The sequence below is a fragment of the Cebus imitator genome, unplaced genomic scaffold, assembly GCF_001604975.1.
Source record: "Cebus imitator isolate Cc_AM_T3 unplaced genomic scaffold, Cebus_imitator-1.0 Scaffold606, whole genome shotgun sequence".
NCBI classification, from domain to species: domain Eukaryota; kingdom Metazoa; phylum Chordata; class Mammalia; order Primates; family Cebidae; genus Cebus; species Cebus imitator.
In genome coordinates, this window is record NW_016107921.1 from 24,909 (window position 1) to 45,844 (window position 20,936).

At 35.0% G+C, this 20,936-nt stretch overlaps 1 protein-coding gene across 1 annotated transcript in view; it reads left to right on the forward strand.

The window, feature by feature from the left end:
• LOC108294832 (TBC domain-containing protein kinase-like protein) overlaps positions 1-20,936 on the forward strand; it is a 134,093-nt gene that overhangs the window by 2,984 nt on the left and 110,173 nt on the right. The window lies entirely within an intron of this gene.

Sequence of the window (20,936 nt, forward strand, 5' to 3'; positions counted from 1 at the left end):
TAGGTGTTTCAACATTGTCATTCTTATTAAACACAATTTATAAATATGGTCAACAAAGTTTTCAGTTATAATAAGTCATATGTTTCAAATGTTCTAATATTATCATAGCATCATAATTATTTCCATGGAATTGAATTTCAGTTAATATGTAGGTATTGTTTTTCAGATATGGCACTTTCTATGATTTTATTTATGTCTTCAGATATATGAGTACGTTCATTTTTTTCCACATATTTCCATCACGATCAAATTATATTAAGGTCACTTATAAACATGACACTGCTTATGATTGAATACAAAGCATTTTCAACAATTATAATCTCTGCCTCCAGATACGTAGATGATAGAGAGGGAAACAGCTAAATGAATATATATGTGAAAGATTATAAGACATTTCTAAAATATCCTGAGAGGTAAAAGAATAAGAACCCTCACTTATAAATAAATATTTGTATTATAGTTTTCCAAAAGTAGTAGTTTTCTTTTGCCTGCCCAGAAGAAAACACTAGAAGTATTCAGCTGAAGATATTACCATGTAATGAATTTTGGTGAGAGAACTCGTGTCAGCAAATGTTGTTCCAGATCAGGGATCCCCAACCCCCAGGACACAGATCAATACCAGGCATAGGAACCAGACCACACAGCAGACAGTGAGTGGCAGGCAAGCCAGCAAAGCTTTATATGTATTTATGGCCACTCTTCATTATTCGCTTTACCACCTGAGCACCACCTCCTGTCAGATTAGCAGCAGCATTACATTCTCATAGGAGAACAAATCCTCTTGTAAACTGCACATGTGAGGGATCTAGGTTGCATGTTCCTTATGAGAATCTAATGCCTGATGATCTGTCACTGTCTCCCATCACCCCCAGAAGCTATCGTCAAGTAGCAGGAAAACAAGCTCAGGGCTCCCACTGATTCTACATTATGATGAGTCATATAATTATTTCATTATATATGACAATGTAATAATAATAGAAATAAAGTGCACAGTAAACGTAATATGCTTGAATCATACCAAAACCATTCACCACACCCTGGGTCCATGGAAAAATTGTCTTCCACAAAAACAGTCCCTGGTGCCAAAAAAGTTGGGGTCAACTGTTCAGGATGACCTGTAGGATAGCTTGAAACTTTGAAATTCAGTGATTCTAAATACAAACTTATTTAATAGTTTCTTTGTTTCAAATACTGAATTGTATCCGTTTTACAGCCAAAAAACATTTGTTAAAAAAACTGACTTCTCTGTTTTATTGCCTTTGTTTTTTTCACAAATTAGTTGGTTGTGTTTATGTGGGTCACTTTCGAGCTCTCTATTCTTTTTCATTGATCTATTTGTCTGTTCTTTTGCCAATAATATGCTGTTTTGATTTATAGTTTGTCTTGAAGCTGAGAAGTGTCCGTCCTCCAACTTTGTTCATTTTTAATACTGTGTTGGTATTCTGAGTCTTTGTTTCCATAAAAACTTTAAAATTAGTTCGCTGATATCCACAAAATAACTTGCTGCTATTTTGCTTAGGATTGCATTGGATCTACATATCAATTTGGTAAGAACTCTTGGTAATAAAGGTTGATTATCTCTTTTCTAAGATGCTTGGGACCAAAAGTGCTTCGGATTTTTAATTTGTTCTGATTTTGGGATATTTGCATTATACTTACTGATTGAGCATTTCTAATCCAAAAATACAAAATCCAGAATGTTCCAAGGAGCATTTTCTTGGACCATCAGGTTGATGGATACTCAGAATGTCTCCAGTTTTGAAACATTTTAGATTATGGATTTGGGGGCTAGGGATATTCAACCTTTATTGGGTCTCCTATCCATGAAACTGAATGTTTTTTCATGTATTTAGTTGTTGGATTTCTTTCATCATGTTTTTATAGTTTTTCTCTCTTAGATCACATATATACATATATATAATATATATATTATATATATAATATATATATTATATATATTATATACAATATATTATATATATTATATATATTATATATATAATATATATATATAAAATCAAATAGTTTATAATTCTTACTATATATAATATATATATATAGTAAGAATTATAAACTAAGTATTTGATTTTGAGGAATGCTGATGTAGATGGTATTATATTTTTAATTTCAAATTCCATTTGTACATTGCAAGTATACAGGAAAACGTTTGACTTTTTTATATTAACTTTGTGTCCTGAAACCTTGCTATAGTTAGTCCCAGTTTTTTGCTCAGTTTCTTCAGATTTTCTACATGTATGATCATGTTATTTGAAAAATGGACAATTTTATATTTTCCTTGCTAATTCATACACCTCTTATTTTCTTTGTGTTACTGCATTAGATATGACATTTAATATAATGTTAAAAAGCAATGGTGGGAGTACATGCTTGCCTTGTTCCTGGTCTTGGCAGGAACACTTCTAGGGTCTCATCAGTAAGTATTGTGTGAGCTGTAGGTTCTTGTAGATATTCTTTACAAGTTGAGTAAGTTCTCTTCTATTCCCAATTTGCTGAGAGATTTTAATAATGAATGTGTGTTGGATTTTGTTGAATGCATTTCTTGTATCTATTTGTATGCTCATGTGAATTTTCTTCTTTAGCTTGTTGGTACAATGAATTACATTGTTTAATTTTCATATGTTAAAACAGCCTTGCATGCATGGGATAAATTCCACTTGTTCATGGCATATAATTTGTTTTATACAGTGTTAGATTCAATTTTGATATTTTGTTGCAGATTTTAGTATCTGTGTTCATGAGAGACACTGTTTTCTTGTGATATCTTTGACTAGATTTAGTGTTTAGGGTAATGCTGGCCTCATAAGATAAGGCAGGATGTATTCCTTTTGCTTCTGTCGTCTCAAAGAGATTGTAGATAGTTGGCATAATTTCTTCCTTCAGTCTTTGATAGAATTCACCAGTGAATTCATCTGGGTCTGATACTTTCTGTTTGGGAATGTTCTTAATTATTGATATAATTTTGTTAATAGATGTAGGCATATTCAGATTGTCTAATTCTTCTCATGTAAGTTTTGTCATATTGTGTCTTTCAAGCCATTTTATCCACGCTATCAAATTTACGGGCATAGAGTGGTTCACAGTATTTCTTTGTTATCCTTTTATTGTTTATGGTGCCTATACTGATGTCTCCTATCTCATTTTTGCTAGTATTAATTTGAATCATCTCTCTTTTTTTCTTAGCTGGTTAAAGGTTTATTGATTTTATGTATCTTTACAAGGAACCAGCTTTGGTGTCATTGATCTCTTTTACTTTGATTCACTGTTTTTAATTTTATTGATTTCTGCTCTGATTTTTATTTTTTTTTCTACTTAACTCAAATTAAATTTGCTGGTCTTTTTCTAGTTTTCTAAGGTGGAAGCTTAGATCATTTATTTTAGATCGTCCCTCATATCTAATACATACATTCAAAGCTATACATTTTCCTCTGAGCACTGTTTTTGCTACATTCCACAAATTTTGATGTTGTATTTTCATTTCCATTTAGTTGATATTTTGACTTATGTGTTATTTAAAAATGTTTTGTTTAATCTCTAAGTATATTGGTATTGATTTTCATTCTAATAGTTAGTAGCTAATACAATCAACTGTGTGTGTTATATATGTGTATATAATGTGTGTTATATATGTGTGTGTTGTATATATACACATATAACACACACACACATACACACACACCTATATATATGAATAAGTATCATTTTCTTTACAGTTATGATGTTTTCAATTGTTTATTGTCCATTGCTTTGGACAGAACCTCTAGTTTAAGAGTAGGTAGACTTACTTGTTCTGAACTTAATGAAAATGCTTCTAATTTCACCATTAAGTTTGATGTTTTTTATACTCTTTATTGAGACAATTATTGTCCCACATTTTTTATATTTCTGAGTGTTTATCATGAATGTTAAATTTTATCAAAAGCTTATTTTGTATTATTTTGGGATTGTTTCATCTTTTATTGTGATGATGTATTACATTGTTACATTTTCTTATATTTAATGGTCATTGCATTCCTGAGATAAAGTCTGCTTGGTCACTACCAAAAAGAAATGCTGACTATATTTGATTTGCTAGTTTAAAAAAAAAAAAATTATGAACCTATATTCAAAGATTAGATAAATCTATAATTTTCTTTTCCTTTTTGTCCTTGTCAGGCTTTGGTCTTAAGATTCAATTGCCTATTGGGCACTGTGCTCACTACCTGGCTGACAGGAGTAACCCTAAACATCAACATCACACAATATACCCTTGTGACAAACCTGCATATGTACTCCTAAATCTAAAATAAAACTTGAAATTATTTTAAAAATTTTATTTATTTCTCCTTTTGTCTGATATTTAATCATTTTCTATAAAAGGAATTATCTCCTTTATATACATTGAAGAAATTTGTCTGAAAAACCACTTCTATGAGTTCATATTGTTTGAAAAGTATTTCTATTTAGTTAACATGCTTATTTTCTCAAAATTTTTTCTAAAAGTACCTATTTAATTTTTTATGTTTATAGAATCCTTTACACAAAATATTTTAAATTTTTGTTCTTTTTTATCTGAAATATTGTCTACATTTTCCATCCTAATATTGTTTACTTGTAGGTTCAAATATAAGTGTTAGTATAATAGAAAGCAGATACAAAAATAATGTATGCATGCTCTAAAAGGAATATTCATTAAAGTCAGGATAATCAGAATTTAGGTTCATATTATATATCCTTATGTCTTGGTAGAAAACAGATTTTTTAAATGGTTTTTGTAAATTGAAGGAAATTGTACTCTATTACTAGTAGAATGGAAGTTTAAAAGCAGCTATTAGAAGAAAAATCTATTTTACTTTCATTTCTACATGCAGCTATTGTATTTATTCCTTGAAGCAGACTTTTGTAATAGAAAATGCATGAGCTTTGCTGTTAGATGGACTTGGTTTCAGATTTCAACTCTGTTCTTTTTTCATTGTATAATCTTGAATAATTCACATAACCTATCTAGTTCCCTATTTGTAAATGTGAGCATACTTAAAATAATACCACCCTGGCAGGCTTATTTTAAGAATTACATACATAAAGCTTCTAAATCAGTGTCTAGTACATAATAAGCAATCCAAAAGCGTAAAAAACCATTATTACCTGCTTAGTAATTAAGAGTTAAAGTTTTTTACTTTGCAAACTGCCTAAGAACTTTATGACAGTCTTCTATATCTAAATAATCTGTACAAAGTACATGATGTTCTGGTATTCTATTTTTCCTCAGCGATGTTAGCTCATTGCTATCACTTTACATTTAAAAGTCACTATAAAAACACTGAAGAGAGCAAGGATTAGGGAGGCTAGCTTTCAAAGAAGGAATCTTTTAGCAGTTTTACCTCAGTAATTTCAGTTTAAAATTTCATTTTGACCTTTACTTCTTAGCCTTAATACGATTTTCATCCCTAAACTAAAGATTGTTAAAATAAATATTTCATCTAATGCCAAGGTCTTTCCCATCAGTTTTCTCTTAAATAGCTAAAACTGCTTGAGAATTCTAACTAAAGCTTATTAACTGAAGAAAATAATAAGTAAAGATATGTAATTTTGATTAATAGAATGAAATGAATGTTTTTGAATGGAATGTATTTTGGAAAAAAAAGTTCTTTGATTTCTAAAATCTATTTCTTTGTTAAATTTTAATCACATTAATTTATGACTGGTATAACTTTCATGCAATATGTGAATTAGAATTATTAGTAAGTCCTTTTTAATACCACATTATGAATACATATACTAACCCAAGATTTTATTAAATAAATTTTATTTATATAATGCTAACTGCTTGTTACCATAAACATGATAGCATTTATTGCATTACCTTCAGTTTATAAGGTATGCTTTTAGTATAGATTAAAAATGAGTTTACTGTAAATAAAATCTTATTTAAAGCACATTTTTATACTTTTGGTTCAAATAGTTTCCAAAATTCAAATATAAATGCCAGTCTACAAAGTCTCATCTCAATAATAAAAACACTACTTTTTAGATTTTGCAAGTTCAAAAATAATACCACAGTGCTTTATGATTTTCAGGTACTTAGGTACATTACTTTATCTGCCCCTAAACAAATCTCTGAGATGTTTGATCCCCATTTTAAATGTGAGACTCAAAAACATTATTTAATGCAAGCTAACTGATAAATTGATGTTTTATCAGCGCTATAAATGTGCTTTCACTCTTATTTATTGAAATGTATGTGTTAATATATATATTATCCTACTGTACACTTGGCTTTTCAAACATTTAAATTTTTCTCTTTCTCTAGAAAATACATTAATATATACTCATGCTAACATCTACATATCTACTATTAAATTAGGTGAAATCTTTTTACAGTGAGTACAAGGAAAAGTACAATCATGTATCTTTTTTTGCTAACATATTGAGAGTAAAATGTGAACCTAAAAGAGAACTTAACACTGCTGAAATTATTTAGAGCAATAGATGCATTGAAAACAAAAAGGTTAGCTTTGCATCTATTCTCTTTACTGGTTCCATTCTAATGCCATTATCTAATGTTCTATAAGCAATTTTGGAGCTATTATGATAGGTACAAATTTAGTGAAAGATTGAGATTAGAAACCCTGGCGGCTACATATAAAGATAAAATGCATCGGCCCTCTAGAAGTTAAGCACAAGACATTTTATAGAAAATAATATCTTTTGAAATTTGTTTTTCCATAGTAATGGATAATCTTATTCTACCACTGGCCCAAAAAATAAGCAAATCATAATAATAATAATCCAACATAAGAAAATAAGGGATAATTGGATTTGGGGATAGAATATCAAAAGAACTTGATTTACTTTATTAAATAATGAATTTTCTTTCTGTATTCCAAGTGTAGAGGAGAAAGGCAAACAAATTCCTAGACAGAGATGGATATGGTTTGGCTGTGCTCCCACCCAATGTCTGATCTTGAATTGTAATAATTCCCATGTGTCAAGGGCAGAACCAGGTGGAGTAATTGAATAATAGGGGCAGTTTCTCCCATGCTATTATTGTAATAGTGAGTGAGTACTCATGATATCTGATGGTTTTCTAATGGACTTCCCCCTCTGCTTGGCTGTTATTGTCCTTCCTGCCACCGTGTAAAGGACATGTTTTCTTCCTCTTCTACCATGATCGTAAGTTTCCTGAAGCCTGCCCAGCCATGCTGAACTGTGAGTCAATTAATCCTCTTTCCTTTATAATTTACCCACTTTAGGGTATATCTTTATTAGCAGCATGAGAACATACTAACATATTAAATTGGTACTGGTAGAGTTGGGTGCTATAAGGATATAAAGTAGAATTGCTATAAGGACACCAAAAATCTGGAAGCAATTTTGGAACTGCGTAATAGGCAAAGGTTGCAACAGTTTGGAGGACTCAGAAGAAGACATGAAAATGTGGAAAATTTGGAGCTTCCTAGAGACTTGGAGGCTTCAGAAGACAGGAAGATGTGGGAAAGTTTGGAACTTCCTAAAGACTTGTTGAATGGCTTTGACCAAAATGCTGATAGTGATATGGACAATGGAGTCTAGGCTAAGATCTCAGATAGAAATGAGGAACTTTTTGGGAAATGGAATAAAGGTCATGCTTGCTATGCTTTAGGAAAGAAACTGGTAGCATTTTGCCCCTGCTTTAGAGATATGTGAAACTTTGAACTTGAGAGAGATGATTTAGGATATCTAGCAGAAGATATTTCCAAGCAGCAAAGTGTACAAGAGGAAGCAGAGCATAAAAGTTTGGAAAATTTGTAGCCTGATGATGTAAAGAAAAGAAAAACCCATTTTCTGGGGAGAAATTCACGCCAGTTGCAGACATTTGCATAAGTAATGAGGAGCCAAATATTAATAAGTAAAACAATGGGGGAAATGTCACCAAGGCATTTCAGAGACCTTCACAGCAGCCCTCCCATCATAGGACTGGAGGCCTAGGACAGAAAAATGGTTTCCTGTCCTGAGTCCAGGCTCCTGCTATTCTGTGCAGTGTTAGGACATGGTCCCTTGTGTACCAGTGGCTTCAGCTTCAGCTGTGGCTAAAAGAGGCCAAAGTACAGTTCAGACCCTTGTTTCAGAGGGTACAAACCCTATGCCTTTGTGGCTCTCATATGGTGTTTGGCCTACCAGTGCATAGAAGGCAAGAATCAAGGTTTGGGAACCTCCACCTAGATTTCAGAGGATGTATGGAAATTCCTGGATATCTAGGCAGAAGTTTGCAACAGGGACAGAGCCCTAATGGAGAACCTCTGCTAGGGCAGTACAGAAGGGAAATGTGGAGTCAGAACTCCCACACAGAGTCCCCACTGGGGCACTGCCTAGTGGAGCAGTGAGCGGAGGGCCACCCTCCTCCAGACCCCAGAATAGTAGATTCACAACAGCTTGCACTGTGCGTCTGGAAAAGCTGCAGACACTCAGCACCATCCCATGAAAGCAGTGGAGAGCAGGGCTATATTATGCAAAGCCACAGGGGTAGAACTGCCAAAGGCTGTGAGTGCCCATGTCTTGTATCAGTGTAACTTGGGTGTGAGACGTGGAGTCAAAGGAGATCATTAAAGGGCTTTAAGATTTGGCTACCCAGCTGAATTTCAGACTTACATGAGGTCTGTAGCCCCTTTGTTTTGGCCAATTTCTCCCATTTGGAATGCATATATATTTTTTTAAGACCTGTACCCCATTACATCTAGGAAGGAACTAACTTGCTTTTGATTTTACAGTCTAATAGGCAGAAGGGACATGGCTTGTCTCAAATGAGACTGGAGTGTGGACTTTTGAGTTAATCCTGAAATAAGGCTTTAGGGGACTGTAGAAAACACATGATTGTAGTTTAAAATGTGAGGACATGAGACTTGGGAGTGGCCAGCCTGGAAACATGTAATCTAACTTTTAAATAAGTGAGATCATAGCATTTGTGTTGTTTCATATTTCATGTTTGCATCATACAGTTACCATGGCCTCCGGTTATTAACTCCAGCCCAAACTTCTCGCTTTTTTAACTTAGCAATATGTCTTGAAATTGTTTTTATGTCTCTCTGTATATATAATCATTATATATAGAGGGATTGTATTTATATTTATATATATGTATGTCTATATATATATATGGACATACATACCTAATTCTGGTTAGCAAGCTGCAAACCATTCCTTGGTACAGAAATGTTATCATGATAATAATACCTATTATTATTTGCATACTTCAAGTAAAGGTAGCTGATTGAATAATGTCTCCTCAGTTTACAACATATTACAATTATCAGACTGGGTCAGACACTTTCTCCTATTTCCTTTTACTTCTTTCTTTCTGCCCTCTCACTCTTTGGTCTCTCCCCTCAATCATTTATAAAACAGTGGTTTGCAAATGTTGGTGTATATTAGCCTCTCCAGGAAAGCTAAAACAAAAACAAAAACAAAAACAAAAAAACGAGGCCCCTCTTGTTTAAAAGATAAGCCCTGAGCCTTTGTGTTTTTAGCTTATTCTCAATGAATTCCAATACTGGTTGCTCCAATGTAATTTATACAGGTCTCTGAATATGTACAAACCCTTTTAACTTAAATATATATGCATTTATGTATATTTATAGTGATCTTTTCTAATTTTTTATTGTGATAAAAATATACATAACATAAAATTTACCACCTTAACCATTTTAAGTGTACCGTTCAGTGGTATTAAATACATTTGTAATGTGGAACCATCAACACCATCTATCTCCATAACTCTTTTCATCTTGTAAAACTGCAGTTCTGTTTCCATCCCATGGTAATTCTGTATTCTCCCCTCCTCTCCACAACCAAAATTCTGTCTCTATGATTTTGAGTACTCTAAGTACCTCATAAAGGTGGAATTGTATAGCTTTGGTTAGAATTTTCTTTCATCTTAAGACTAAATAATATCCATTGTGTATGTATACCACATTCTGCTTATTCATTCATTCATCAGTAGACATTTGGGTTGCTCCCACATTTTAGTGATTGTAAATGATGCTCCTATGAACATGAGTATATAAATATCTCTTAAAGATTCTGGTTTCAGTACTTTTTGGCAAATACCCAAAAGTGGAATTTCTGGATCATATGTTATCTATGTTTAGTTTTTTTAGGAACTGCCATAGTGTTTTCTATAGCAGCTGTATCAGTTTAAATTTTTACCAGCAGTGTACAAGGGGTGGTTTCAGTTTCTTCCTAAACTTGCCAACACTTTTCTGTTTTGAATTTTTATTTTTTTTTATAGTAGCTATCCTAATAGGATATTAGGAATCTCATTGTAGTTTTAATTTGTATTTCCCCAATGATTAGTGATACTGAGCATCTTTTCATGTACTTCTTGGCTATTTCTATATCTTCTTTAGAGAAATGTCCTATTCAAGGCTTTTGATTTGATTTTTGTTGTTGAGTTTTAGGGGTTCTCTATATATTCTCAATATTATTGTCATACTAAATATATGATTTGCAAATATTTTCTTTCATTTTGTAGGTTGCCATTTTACTCTGTTGAGTGTCTTTTGATGCACAAAATGTTTTATTTCACAAAGTTCAATTTGACTATTTTATTCTCTGTTACTTATGGCTTTGGTGTCATCTCCAAGAAATCAAGTGCCAACTCCAGTATCATGAAGCTTTTGCCCTTTGCTTTTTTCTAAGAGTCTTACAGTTTCTGGTTATACATATAAGTCTTTGATTCATTTTGATTTAATTTTTGTATATGTTATTAGGTGAGAGTTCAACTTCATTCTTTTGCATATGGATATACAATTTTTCCAGAAACATCTACTGAAAAGGCTGTCCTTTACCCTACTGATTGGTCGTAGCCACACTTCTCAAAACTTATTTGACCATATATATGAGAGTTTATTTCTATACTGTAGTCTGTTGGTCTATATGTCTGTCTGCCATTATACCAGTATCATATTGTTTTGATTACTAGCGTTTTGAAATAAGTTTTGAAACCAGGAAGTCTGAGTCATCTAGCTGTGTTCTTTTTCAGTATTGTTTTGTCTATTTTGGGTCTCTTGAGATTCCATATGAATTTTGGGATAGGTTTTTCTATTTCTGCTAAAAATGTCATTGGTGTTTTGATAAGGATGTGTTGACTCTGTAGATGGCTTTGAGTAGTAATGATAGCTTAACAATATTCTATCTTTCAATCCACAAACATGGCTTGTGTTTTCATTTATGAAACACATTTCATTTATGAATGGCTTGTGTTTTCATTTGTTTCATTTCATGCCTTTTTAAATTTATTTCAGCATTCTTTTGTTGCTTTCATTGTACAAGTCTTTCACCTTCTTTGTTATTTCCTAAGTATTTTATTCTTTTTGATGCTATTGTAAATCAAAGTGTTTCGTGAATTCCTTTTCTGATTGTTAATTGTTAGCATATAGAAATAATACTGGTTTTTGTCTGTTTTCTCTATATCCTGCTACTTTGCTGAATTCCATTATTAGTTCTAACATGTTTTGTGTAATCTTTAGGGTATTTTTTACATATAGGATTATATCATCTGCAAACATAATTTGCTTCTTACTTTTCAATGGATGGCTTTTATTTCTTTTTCTTACCTAATTACTCCAGCTAGGACTTCCAGTACTATGTTGAAAATACATGCCAAAAGCAGGCATGCTTTTTTACTCATTGTGTCAAAGAAAAGCTCTCAGCCTTTCACCATTGAGCATGTTTTCTGTGAGTTTTTCATATATGACTTTTACTGTGTTGAGAAAGTTTCCTTCTATTCCTAGTTATGGAGTGTTTTTATCATGAAAGGGTGTTTGATTTTGTCATTTTTTTGGCATCAATTTAGATGATCATGTGGTTGGGTTTTTTTTTTTTTTTTTTTTTATTTTTTTTTTTTTCTCTCCATTCTGTTAATGTAACATATCATATGGATTGATTTTCCTGATAAAACATCCTTGCAGTCTACAAATAAATACCAGTTGGTCATGGTATATGATTTTAATATACATTTGAATTGAGTTTGCTACTATTTTGCTGAAGATTATTGTTTCAATATTTATAAAGGACATTGGTCTTTACTGTTCCCTTTTTGTAGTGTCTTTGTATGGCTTTGGAACCAGGGTAATGTTGGCTTTGTACAGTGAGTTAGGAAGTATTCCACCCTCCAGCTTCTTAGAAGAGTTTCAGAAAGACTTGTGTTCTTTAGATGTTTGGTAGAATTCACCAGTTAAGCCATCAGATCCAGGACTTTTCTTTGTTTGCAGATATTTGATTACTGATTCAATTTCTTTCCTACTATTGGATCTAGTTAGATTTTCTATCTCTTCATAATTTTAGTCTTGGTAAGCTTTGTGTTTCTAGGAACTTGTTCACTTCATTTAGGTTATTTGCTTCACTTTTGATTCCCACCTTACCTTCCAAATTGATTCAATCCAAAATTTTTATTAATCTGTCTACTTCTCTCCAGTTCTGCTGACAGTATTTTACTCATGTTCACCATGATTACAGGCATCCATCACCACACCCAGCTAATTTTATATTTTTAGTAGAAGTAGAGTTTCACCATGTTGGACAGGCTGGTCTTGAACTCCTGACCTCAGGTGATCCACCCACCTCAGCCTCCCAAAGTGCTGGGATTACAGGCATGAGTCACTGTGCCTGTCCTGTTATATAGTTTTCTGACTGGTCTCTCAGCATCCATTCTTATTTATCTTTAATTCATTTTCCAGACTTCAACTGCCATGATCTTTTTTTAATCAAAATGTTTACCAAGACTCTTATTATTATCCTGACAATAAAATTCAAACTTCTAACATGGTCTAAAAGTCCCAACATAATATTTCCCTTAACAACCTTACCCAGCTTTTCTGTCAGTATTGTTTCCTTTCATTTTTCTACGCTGTAGCACAGAAATTAGATTTCACTCAGTTTTAGGAATACCCTGTACATACTTTTGCCTTAAGGTGTCTATATCTGCTTTCATTTTCTTTCTTAACATAAATTCCTAAAGATCAAGAACTGCATCATAGACTGTTAAATAAAATGATATGGAGGGGCAAAGTAAGATGGCCAAATTGAAGCCTTCACTGAGCATGTCTTCTGCACAGACAATTTAACAACTGTGTACACAAGAAAACACCTTCATAAGAACCAAAAACTAGGTGAGCTTTCACAGTACTTGGTTTTTAACTTCATATTGCTGAAAAAGGCACTGAGGAATGTAGGAAACAGTCTTGAATTACCAGTGCCATCCCTTCCCCATCCCCCAGCAGGAATTGTGACATTGCATTGAACTCAGTGGTACCCTGTTACAGCAGAAAGCTAAAGCAGTTCCATTTAGCTAATGCCCACCCACAGAGAGAGTATTTAAACCAACTCTAGTCAGATGGGAACTGCCTATCCCAGTGGTCCAAACTTCAGTTCTGGCAAGCTTTGTCACCCTGGTCTAAAGTGCTCTGGGACTCTAAAATAAACTTCAGATACAGTCTAGGCCACAAGGACTGTAACTCCTAGGGGAGTCCTATTGCTTCACTGAGATTAAAATGAGTGGACTTAGGAGGCGTGTAACCTGTTGAGACACAGCCAGAGTGGCTAGAAGAGTATTTGTACCACCTCTACCCCAAACCCAAGCTGCACAGCTTGGGGCTACAAAAAGACACCTTTCTTTCACTTCAGGAGAGGAGGGAGAAGAATAAAGAGGTCTCTGTCTTACATCTTGGATACCAGCTCATCCACAGTAGGATAGGATACCAGTCATGAGTCCCCTTTTCCAGGCTCTACCTCCCAGACATTTCTAGACACACCCTGGGCCAAAAGGGAACCTGCTGCCTTGAACAGAAGGAGTCAGTCCTGGCAGGACCTGTACGCTACTGAGTAAAGTGCCCTTTGGCACTGAATAACCAGTAACGATACCCAAGTAGTAAGCCATGGGCCTTAGGTGAAACTCTGAGACTTGCTGGCTTCAGGTGAAACCCAACCCATTACCAGCTGTGAAGGCTATGAGGAGAGACTCCTTATGATTAAGAAAATGATAGGGAAAAGTAAGGGGAGCTTTGTCTTACACCTTAGGTACCAACTCAGCCACATGGAAGTAAAGCACCAACCAGGCTTTTTGGCCCCCAATTCTAGGACCTGGCTCTTGGATAGCATTTCTGGACCTGGCTTGAGCCAAAGGGAAACTACACCAAAGAATGAGTCCCAGGCCAAGCAGCATTCACCACAAGCTCAGTGAAGAGCTCTTGGGTCTTAACAGAACATCAGCAGTAGCCTGGCAGCACTCTCCATGGATTTATGGTAGTAGTCATAGCATGAGGCTCCTCTGCCTATGGAAAGGTAGGGGAAGAGTGGAAAAGACTGTGTCTCATGATTTGAGTGCCAGCTCAGCCACAGTACATGTAGAATACTAGGCACACTTCTAAAGTTTTCTACCCAAGTCCCTGGCTCCCAGATGGCACCTCTGGACCTGCCTGGAGGAACTGGTACCCTGAAAGCAAGAATAAACCCTGGCTGGCTTTACCACCTAATGATTGTACAGCCCCAAGACCTTGAGTGAACATAGGCAGTAGCCAGGTAGTACTTATGACAACAGGCCTTGGGCGAGACCCAGTGCTATGCTAGCTTTCAGTCAGATTCACTGCGATTCCAGTGGTGGTGGCCACAAAGGTCCTTGTGTCACCCCATCCCAAGCTCCATGTGGCTCTGAATAGAGAGAAAGATGCTCTGGTTTTTTAGGAGAAAGTAAGAGGAAAGAATAAAAGTCTCTGCAGAGAATTCTGAATCTTATCCAAGACCATCAAGACAGTACAGTACCTCTACAAGTTTGCAAGAACAATAGTGTTCTGGGTTTGTGCTGGCCACTAATACAGATACTACTTAGGTCACACACTCAAGTTCTCCTAGTACCTGGAAAGCTTTCCAGGAAATACAGGTACAAATTAGCCCAGACTGTGAAGACTACAATAAATACTTACCTCTTCAATGTCCAGACACAGATAAACATCCATACCCATCAAGACCATCAAGGAAAGCATGACCTCACAAAATGAACTACATAAGCCACCAAGGACCAATCCTGGAGAAACGGAGATATATGACCTTTGAAACTTGAAATTCAAAATAGCAGTTTTAGGAAACTTAAGGAAATCAAGATGACACAGAGAAGGAATTCAGAATTCTATCAGATAAATTTCACAAGGAAATTGAAATAAAGAGAATCAAGCAGAAATTCTTAGTTGAAAAAGTGCAAATGACTTACTGCAGAATGCATCACAGTCTCCTAAGAGAATGGATCAAGCAGAATGAGCTTGAAGACAGGCTATTTGAAAATACATAGTCAGAACCAGGCAGAGACTCAACTAAAAAAGAAAGCTTCAGGCCAATATCCATGATGAACATCGACACAAAAATCTTCAATAAAATAGTGGCAAACCAAATGCAATAGCAGATCAAAAAGCTTATTCATCAGGATCAAGTAGGTTTCATCCCGGGGATGCAAGGCTGATTCAACATGCGCAAGTCCATAAACATAGTCCATCACATAAACAGAAGCAAAGACAAAAACCACATGATTATCTTAATAGATGCAGAGGAGTCCTTTGACAAAATTCAACAGCCCTTCATGCTAAAAACTCTCAATAAACTAGGTATCAACGGAGCGTATCATAAAATGATAAAAGCTATATATGACAAACCTACAGCCATTATCATACTGAATGGGCAAAAGCTGGAAGCATTCCCTTTGAAATCAGGCACTAGACAAGGATGCCCTCTTTCACCACTCCTATTCAATATAGTATTGGAAGTTCTAGCCAGAGCAATCAGGCAAGAAAAAGAAATAAAGGATATTCAGTTAGGAAAGGAGAAAGTCAAATTGTCTCTATTTGCAAACAGCATGATTGTATATTTAGAAGACCACATCATCTCAGCCCAAAATCTTCTTAAACTTCAGCAAAGTTTAAGCAAAAGATAGGCAACTTCAGCAAAATCTCAGGATACAAAATCAATGTGCAGAAATCACAAGCATTCCTGTATACCAGTGAAAGACAAACAGAGAACCGAATCAAGAGCAAATTCCTATTTACAGTCGCTACAAAGAGAATAAAATACCTAGGAATACAACTAACAAAGGATGTAAAGGACCTCTTCAAGGAGAACGACAAACCACTGCTCAGTGAAATAAGAGAGGACACTAACAGAAGGAAAAACATTCCATGCTCATGGTTAGAAAGAATCAATATTATGAAAATGCCCATACTGCCCAAAGTAATCTATAGATTCAATGCCATCCCCATCAAGCTACCAATGACCTTCTTCACAGAACTGCAAAAACCACTTTAAGCTTCATATGGAATCACAAGAGAGCCTGCAAAGCCAAGACATCCTAAGCAAAAAGAACAAAGCCGGAGGCATCAGAGTGCCGGACTTCAAACTATACTACAAGGCAACAGTAATCAAGACAGCATGGTACTGGTACCAAAACAGAGACATAGACCAATGGAACAGAACAGAGGCCTCAGAAACAACACTACATATCTACAACCATCTGATCTTTAACAAACCTGACAAAAGTAAGCAATGGGGAAAGGACTCCATGTTTAATAAATGGTGTTGGGAAAACTGGCTAGCAATATGCAGAAAGCAGAAACTGGATGCCTTCCTGTCACTTTACACTAAAAGTAACTCCAGATGGATTAAAGATTTAAACATAAAACCTAACACCATAAAAACACTAGAAGAAAATGTAGGCAAAACCATAAGCATAGGCAAGGACTCCATGACTAAAACACCAATAGCAATGGCAATAAAAGCCAAGATAGACAAATGGGACCTAATTAAACTCCAGAGCTTCTGCACAGCAAAAGAAACAATCATTAGAGTGAAGCAGCAACTAACAGAATGGGGGAAAAAAATTTTGCAGTCTACCCATCTGACAAAGGGCTAATATCCAGAATCTACAAAGAATTAAAACAGCTATACAAGAAAAAAACAACCCCATTCGAAAGTGGGCGAAGGATATGAACGGACAATTTTCAAGAGAAGACATATATGAGGCCAACAAACATACAAAAAAAGTACTCATCATCACTGGTCATTAGAGAAATGCAAATCAAAACCACATTGAGATACCATCTCACACCAGTTAGAATGGTGATCATTTAAAAAATCTGGAGACAACAGATGCTGGAGAGGATGTGGAGAAATAGGAACACTTTTGCACTGTTGGTGGGAGTGTTAATTAGTTCAACCATTGTGGAAGACAGTGTGGCGATTCCTCAAGGACCTAGAAATAGAAATTCCATTTGACCCAGCAATCCCATTACTGGGTATATACCCAAAGAAGTATAAATCATTCTACTATAAAGACACGTGCACACATATGTTCATTGCAGCCCTGTGTACAATAGCAAAGACCTGGTACCAACCCAAATGCCCATCAATGACAGACTGGACAAAGAAAATTTGGCACATATACACCATGGAATACTATGCAGCCATAAAAAACAATGAGTTTGTGTCCTTTGTAGGGACTTGGATCAGTCTCGAAACCACCATTCTCAGCAAACTGACACAAGAACAGAAAACGAAACAGCACACGTTCTCACTCTTAGGCGGGTGTTGAACAATGAGAACACATGGACTCAGGGAGAGGAGCATCACACACTGGGGAAAATTTAGAGGGGGTGCTAGGGTAGGGACAGCAGGGGTTGGGGAGGTATAACATGGGAGAAATGCTGGGTAAAGTATGCACCTATGCAACAACCCTGCATGTCCTGCACATGTACCCCAGAACCTAAAGTAAAATTTAAAAAAAAAAAAAAAAAAAAGATACATAGTCAGAAGTGACAAAAGGAAAAAGAATTAAAAACAATGAAACATACCTCCAGGATCTAGGAAATAGCTTCAAAATATCAACTCTAAAGTTATTGGCCTTAAAGAGGAGAAAGAAGCAGAGATAGGGATGTTAATGAATGATAATTATTACAAAGAACTTCCCAAATCTAGAGAAATATATCAGTATTCAATACAAGAAGGTTATAGAACACCTAGCACATAAGGCATTTAACAATTAAACTCTGAAAGGTCAAAGATAAAGAAAGGATCCTAAAAGCAACAGGAGAAAATAAACAAACAACTTACAGTGGAGCTCTGGTATGTCTGAAAGCAAACTTTTCAGTGGAAACCTTACAGGGCAGACAAGAGTGGCATGACATATTTAAAGTGTTGAAGGGAAAAAAGAAAAAGACAACTTTTACCCTAGAATAGTGTATCCTCCAAAAACGTCATTAAAACATGAATAAGAAATAAACCTTCCCAGACAAACAAAAGCTGAGCAATTTCGTCAACACCAGACCTGTCCTACAAGTGCTAAAGGCATTACTTCAATCAGAAAGGAAATAACTTTAATGAGCGATAGGAGATTATCTGAAGGTTAAGAAAAAAAAACTCACCAGTAATAATACACAGAAAAATACGGAATATTATAACACTGTGACTCTGGTGTGTAAATTACTCTTATACTAACTGGAAAGACAAATAATGAACCAATCTCAAATAATAGCCCATTCTCAAACTACTATAACAAAATACCTGAGACTGGGTAATTTATAAAGAAAAGAAATTTAATTGACTCACAGTTTAACAGACTGTACAGGAAGCAAGGCAGCATCTGCCTGCCTCTGAGGAGACCTCAGGGAACTTTTTCTTATGGCAGATGGCAAAGTGACAGCAGGCATATTTCATGGAATGAGGAGGAACAAGAGAGAGAGTGGGGATGCTACACACTTTTCACACGAACTCACTACTGCAGTAACACCAAGGAGGATAGTGTTAAGCCATGATAAACCACTCCCATTATCCATTCACCTCCCACCAGGCCCCACATCCAATATTGAGGATTACAATTTGACATGAGATTTGGGTGGAGACACAGATCCAAATCATGTCAAATAATAACTACAACAACATTTCAAGACACTGACAGTACTGTAAGGTATACACTGACAGTACTGTAAGGTATACACTGGAAAAACAAAGAGCTAAAAAGTAGGGGAAAGAAGTGCAGTTTTTATTTTATTTCTGCTTGTTCATTTGTTTTATGTAAATCATGTTAACATTTTCAGCTTAAAATAATGGATTATGAAATATCATTTGAAAGCCTTATGGTAACCACAAATCAAAAAAGCACACAACAGAAAAGCAAGAAATTAATTATATCACCATAGAAAATCACCTTCACTAAAAGAAGACAAGAAGGAAGGAAAGAAGGAAGAAAATATCACAAAGTAACCAGAAATAAATAACAAAATGGCAGGAGTAAGTTCTTATAAATAATATTGAAAGTATATGGAATAAACTCCTTAATGAAAAGATACAGAATGGCTGAATGGATTTAAAAAGCAAGACCCAGTTAGAATGGTGATCGTTAAAAAATCTGGAGACAACAGATGCTGGAGAGGATGTGGAGAAATAGGAATGCTTTTACACTGTTGGTAGGAGTGTAAATTAGATCAACCATTGTGAAAGACAGCATGGTGATTCCTCAAGGATCTGGAAACAAATACCATTTGACCCAGCAATCCCTTTACTGGGTATATACTCAAAGGATTATAAATCAGTCTATTATAAAGATACACACATACATATGTTTATTGCGACACTGTTTACAATGGCAAAGACTTGGAACCAACCCAAATGCCCACCAGTGATTGAATAGATAAAGAAAATGTGGCACATATACACCATGGAATACTATGCAGCCATAAAAAAGGATGAGTTCATGTCCTTTGCAGGGACATGGATGAATCTGGAAACCATCATTCTCAGCAAATTGACCCAAGAACAGAAAACCAAACACGGCATGTTCCCACTCATAAGTAGGTGTTGAACAATGAGAACATGTGGACACAGGGAGGGGAACATCACACATGGGGGTCTGTTGGGGGTTGGGGACTAGGGAGGTGATAGCAGGGGGCAGAGAGGTTGGGTAGGGATAACAAGGAGAAATACCTAATGTAGGTGATGAGAGGTTGGAGGCAGCAAACAACCGTGGCATGTGTATACCTATGTAACAATCTTGCAAGATCTTCACATGTACCCGAGAACTTAAAATGCAAGACCCAATGATCTGCTGCCTACAAGAAACACATTTTACCTGTAAAGACAGGTTGACTAAAAATAAAGTATTGGAAAATATACTGCATGCCAATGGAAACCAAAAAAGAGTTCGAGTAGCTCTGCTTACATCAGACAAAAGAGAATTCAATAAAAAAAGAAAAAAACTCCAAAAAGAGCAAAGAAGGTCATTATATAATGACAAATGGGTCAATTCAAGAAGAGGATATATTAGAACTGTAAATATATATGTACTCAATACTGGAGTACCCAACTTACTAGAGCTAAAGAGAGAGATAGAACCTATACAATAAAACCTGGAGACTTCAGCACTCTTGTTTCAGCACTGGATAAATCTTCCAAGCAAAATGATCAAAGAAACATTGAATTAACCTGCATTATAGACCAAATGGACCACATTTACATAACACTTCATTCAGTAGCCACAGAATACATATTAATTTCCTCAGCACATGGATTATTCTCAGAGATAGACCATATGTTATCTATCCAGAGATAAACCATATGTTTAAGACAAAACAAGTTTTAAAACATTCAGAAAATTGAATTAATACCAAGAATCTTCTCTGACAAAAATGGAATAAAACTAAAATCAATTACAAGAGAAATTTATGTAAACACATGGAATTTAAACAGCATGCTCCTCAATGACTAGTGGGTTGATGAAGAAATCAAGGAAATTGAAAATTATTTGGAAATGAGTTATAATGGCAACACAATAAAATCTATGGAATACAGCAAAAACAGTGCTGAGGAAGTTAATAGCTACAAGTGCCTACCTCAAAAAATAAGAAAAACATCAAATAACCTAATGATGCATCTTT